Here is a 5,441-nt window from a genome sequence, read left to right as displayed (position 1 = left end):
CGAGTGGACATGGGAGTCGGAGCTCGAGATGCGGGAGCATTACCTCGAATTGTTCGCCTCAGCAGACTTCAAGGATGAAGTCTAGTTCAAGTGGGGGAGAATTGTAACACCCCAACTCCCAGGTAAATATTTTTATAACTTTCATACACCTAATAAGATCTACTCGACGAGTCGATGCTCCGACTCGTCGTGTAAGGACAAGTTTGGCCACGTGGTTTAAATGACCAACTCGACGAGTTGGTGGACCAAACTCGGCGAGATGGAGCCGGAATGAGAAAACTCTAATCCTTAGGGTTTTGCACCCTATTTAATGATCATTTCCCCCCATAGCATCCCTTACATCCCCTTTTTGAGTCCAGAAACCCTAAATCGTTGTTTACTCTTCATTTTTGTGTGATAGTAAGCTTTGAAAGTGGATTGTGGTGAGAAGAGTTCGAAGTACTAGAGCTTGAAACAAGAAGAGGTTGTGGATTAGAGTCCTACTTCACCTTTGCATCGTTTTAGAGGTAACAAGTGGCTACCTTGGCTTTACATTAGCTAGATCTTCTCCTTGTTGGGATTAAGGCCAACTTTAGCATGTTTGGGTATCATTTCGGGTGTCGGGGTAAGATCTAAAGTTGTAACTTCATATATGGATTTCCCTAGGTCTCTATAGTCATAAAGCTTCAGCCTTTAGCAAGATAATGCCTTTTCCTCACCTACAACCTCTCTTTTACCTTGATGTGGCCCTAAGCACCTTGCATATAAGTAAAATTTTCAACTTTACATAGGAAGTATGCCCTAGGAACTAAGATCTACAAATTGGAGCTTTGGGGTGGCTTAAAATCGTCTGAATGGGTGATGAACTAAATGGACTCGACGAGTTGCATGATCAACTCGACGAGTCGGATGAAGATTGCCTGAGGGTGGTTTCTACATGGACTCAGCGAGTCAGTAAGATGACTCGACGAGTCAGATGGGGTTTTCCCAACTTTTGGAGACGCTTGAACTCAACGAGTTGCCTGGAAACTCAGTGAGTCGACTAGGGTTTTATGACTTTGTGAGTTCTAAATGAACTCGATGAGTCAGTGTGCTGCACTCGACAAGTCAGGTCAACATGGACTGTTGACCTTGACCGTTGACTTTAACTTTGACCAAGGGTTGACCAGTTTGACTTCTGGGGGTATTTTAGTAAATTGGAAATTTATGGGAGTGGTCTCATGGCAAATAAAGGTGGTGGAGTTCGTGGCTGTGATTCAAGAGTTTGAGCTTATCACCTCAGTTCGTTATTTCTGAGGTGAGTTTTCCTCACTACACTCAAGGGTCTAAGGCACGAAGGCCGACCCTTTTTGATTGTTATCCTGATATGTTATGCTAGTATGATCTGTTAGATCAGTAGCCTGGTAGATATGATGGTGTTATGTTTTTATGATCTGTTAGATCATTATCCTAGTCGATAGGATGATGTTATGCTAGTATGATCTGTTAGACCGGTATCCTCGTAGATAGGATGAAATTATGTTGTTATGATCTGTTAGATCGATTTGTCTATCTATAGGTTGTTCTGTGATTATCTAATATATGTGCACATGTTTGATTGGTGTTTGAGGCTTATCTACTTTGTGCAAGAGCCAACAGACCTAGGCATTCCAACCCGATGGCTATGGGTCGTGAGTATTCCATACCAAGGATGATTGGACTCATAGTATGTGGGCATTCCAACCCGATGGTTGTGGACCTGAGGTATTCCATCCCGAGGATGATTGTACCCATAGTATGTTGGCATTCCAACCTAATGGTTGAGTGCCTGGGGTATTCCAACCCGATGGTTAACTGGACCCATAGTATGTTGTTTGTGATTATATGTATATTGTTGTGTGTATGGGTATTTTCGGGGAACTCACTAAGCTTCGGCTTACAGTTTCAGTTGTGGTTTCAGGTACATCAGATGATCGCAGGAAGGCGAAGGCATGATCGTACCCTTCTACTGTTTATGATTGATTCTGGGATATTTTGTCACTGAACTATTTTGGAAACAAGTTTTGTAATAATCAATGGTTTTGGAATATTTTTAAAAGTTTAAATTTTGCATGATTTTTATGGATGTTACACTGATATAGATAAACCACCTTGAGTAAGAGAATTGATTTTTTTGATGAATATTAAAAACAAAAGAACCATCAGCTTTATGATAAATATCATTCAGTTCAGACCAAATATCAGAAGCAACTTCAACACAAGCATGATTAGCATATAAGAACTCAACAATAGAGCCTAAAATCCAAGAAAAATAATAACATTAACACGTTCCCATTTAAGGATCTTAACTTCATCTCCAGTTGGTTTAGGAAAGGTTTTAGCAACAAAACAAATTTATTTCTACCTTTTAAATCCCAACTCATAGAACATCACCATATTCTAAATTTTTCAGTACCATACAACTTGAAGTGAATGATAGAAACAAAATCATTATCAGATGGATGCAAGAACAATGAATCATCAAAATCATAATGATATGGATTCTTTGTTCTAAATCTAGAACCAGGAGTTGGAGTTTCTCCAACCATGATTAATGCAATCTATGTGACAACCAGACTGGGTTCCTTTGGCTAAACCGGTGTTTGTACTAAACCAGACTCTAAGCCCTTCGTTTACTGCTAAACCTGTGACGAAGAACTAACAAAGATAACAACCTCCAAACAAAAAATCGATTGTAACAGACAAAGATAATTGTAAAAACACAGAGATAACGAATATCGAAAGCATAAAACCGATCGATGCAAGAAAACATGGAAAAAAAATCCAACCTAGAGAACAAACCCTAGATGAACCAAACCAGTCTAGATCTGGACACAAACAACTCAACACAAGAATTACAAACGAGATAAACTTCGCTCTGATACCATGTTCAAAAACTCAAACTAATCACAATATCAACATATCTTTTTATTTATGAAAAAATAAGATCCACTTAGTGTTCATTGAAAATACACAGAAATCGATACAAGAGAATCAGAACACCATTACAACACACAGAAATCGATACAAGAGAATCAGAACACCATTACAACTCTAGGAATCACAATACAAAGATTACAGACAGAAACCCTAAAATTAGGTGGAAGAGATAGAGAAAAACGAAAGAAACTTCAGATGCAAAAGATGAGTTTTGATCAATCACAACTACCATCCAACATTATATACTCCGGATCCGATATCTGGTTCAAGTCCGGTTAAACCCAGAACTAAACACGGAATATAACCTGCATGTTTATGTTTATATAATTTCTCTAATAGCAAGCCACGATATATCCCTATAGAAATAAAAACTAACAAAATCGACCCTGCATAATAAATAACTCACAACCACATCTTATTAAATTACATTTTTTTACCTTGAATATAGAAAAACCTTTCACTGTTAATCTTACAATACACATTTAATATTTTTAACACCACTCCTAACCATTTTTTTTTTAAAATGGGAAAAATTGTAAAAAAAATAAAAAAAAAATAAATAAAAAATAAAAAAAAAAATACTAACAATTTATATATCCACCGTAATAAAAAATGTAGGACACCCCTTTAGCCTCATAACACACCCCATTCCTCAATATGGCTGACTCAGGCCCCCAGGGGAAAAGCATCAGTTACCAAATTCTTCTTCTGGGCCTTTTGGACCTGTCAATGTCAGGTTTTACATAATCAGGGCATTCACACACGTATCCTCCCACTCTTCTTATATAATCCCCTCTTTCTAAAACTCTACATCTATCTCTCTCTCTCTCTCTCTCTCAAATTAAATCCCCTCTTTCTCTCTCTCTAGGTTTTTCAGTCCGCAAAAGGAACAAACATTTCCAACATCGTTCTTAGGTAAGAAAACCAATATTCGACGAATAGCACTTGTCAAATCATCCTATCTTAATCCTCGTACAAATCATTAATCTGAATTACATATATTTGTGTATATAGATTTATGCAGGAAGAAGATAGTGAAGTTTCAATTACAATGAACGAGGTCGTTGATGATGATGATGTTGTGGCGAGAGAGGAGAAAGAAGAAGAGGAGGAGGACGAAAACGTTGTGATTGTGGCTGTTTGTTTGTTCTAAATTCGGTGCTATCCTTACCTGAGCTTTCATCCTAATCAACCTTTCCTCTATAGTTCTGGTTTTGATTCTTGTTTATTTTTTGACTTGTTGCTTTTTTTTCTTCTTGTAGATTTGATTTTCTTGACCTTGTAAGACCTATTCTTGACCTTGTAAGACCCAACCACATCTTCTATCTCCTTACCTTTTGTTGTCGTGTGGACCTTAGATCACTGTAAGTTGATTAAAGGTCTTTTCACTATCTTTCTTCGTTCCCACCCAACTCACGTTCTCCTTCCTTGTCTATCCCTTCTGAGCTTTTTTTTTTCTCATTAAAGAGAGATACTTAAGGGCTATGTTTCATGGCAGAAACATATCCCATTTTTTTTACCTTTCAGTAGCAGACAAAAAGAAACCTAATTCTTCATTTTCATCAACAAGAACAAACCCAAATCCTCCATATCAACCAGCATCAAGAGTCCTGTGTCTGTTAAGCCAGCATGCTAACAAAGAAGAAAACCTAGAATATGGTAGCATATATGATATATTTTGAAGATCTACAACCTCTTTCAATCATTGTTTTTATCATGTTATGGGTCAATTAAAGTGAAATAGATTCACGATGCCAATGTGTTTTTTGGTTTTTGTTTTTTTGATTTTTATACATGTATGTGGTACTTTAGTTGGTCAGTCCAAGTGCTTCAGCCCATCTCTTAAACACACACACATACACACAATACATGCACATGTGTGTGTGGGTGGCAGTAATTATTCCGGTAGGGCATCCATGTTTGATTGGATTATTTGGGCAGAAATCTCTATGGGTTCTGTGTTAGTTGTTTTATATGTTTGTTTAGAAACTAAAAGAAGTATAAAGAGAATATTGTACTAAAAAATTCATAGCATAAATTTAGGTAATTAACAAAAAACAAAAACTAGTATTTTAAAGTTGACAGAAGCAAAAACTGTCTAATATCAGGTTTTAAGGACAATTTAAGTGATTATTGATCAACCATCCATCGTATCTGATATTCATAGTTTATACTTTATAGTCGATCACGTTGAATTAAGTGAGATTAAATCCAACAGTTAATATGAAATGCACAAATTAGTTTCAACAACTTTAAGTTATGAGTTTAAATCTTTCATAGATAACCATAGCACGTATGCAATTTGATTTTAAAAAAGTTGGCCAGTTTGTATTCAATTGTTTTGCCGTGTATATGTATTTTACATCATGGCTTTATATTTTCTTAAGATATTTCTATACATATATTTAACGGTGTTCAAAACCGGATATCCGAAATTTCGGATAATAGATTTTGGTATCCAAATCCGTATCCGAAAATTCGGATATCTGAAATTTCAAATACGG

The 5,441-nt window shown here is 36.5% G+C and overlaps 1 long non-coding RNA gene across 1 annotated transcript; it reads left to right on the top strand.

Annotated features, from left to right (window-relative positions):
- Positions 1–3,734: 3,734 nt before the first annotated feature.
- Positions 3,735–4,695, top strand: LOC144999982 (uncharacterized). Its single transcript, XR_013661075.1, has 2 exons — positions 3,735–3,852; positions 3,952–4,695. It is a non-coding gene; the product is annotated as an uncharacterized LOC144999982 (long non-coding RNA).
- The last annotated feature ends 746 nt before the right edge of the window (positions 4,696–5,441 follow it).

Source organism: Lactuca saligna, chromosome 6 (assembly GCF_052625555.1).
Source record: "Lactuca saligna cultivar CGN05327 chromosome 6, ASM5262555v1, whole genome shotgun sequence".
Classification (NCBI taxonomy): Eukaryota; Viridiplantae; Streptophyta; class Magnoliopsida; order Asterales; family Asteraceae; genus Lactuca; species Lactuca saligna.
This window is presented reverse-complemented; position numbering and strand designations above follow the sequence as displayed.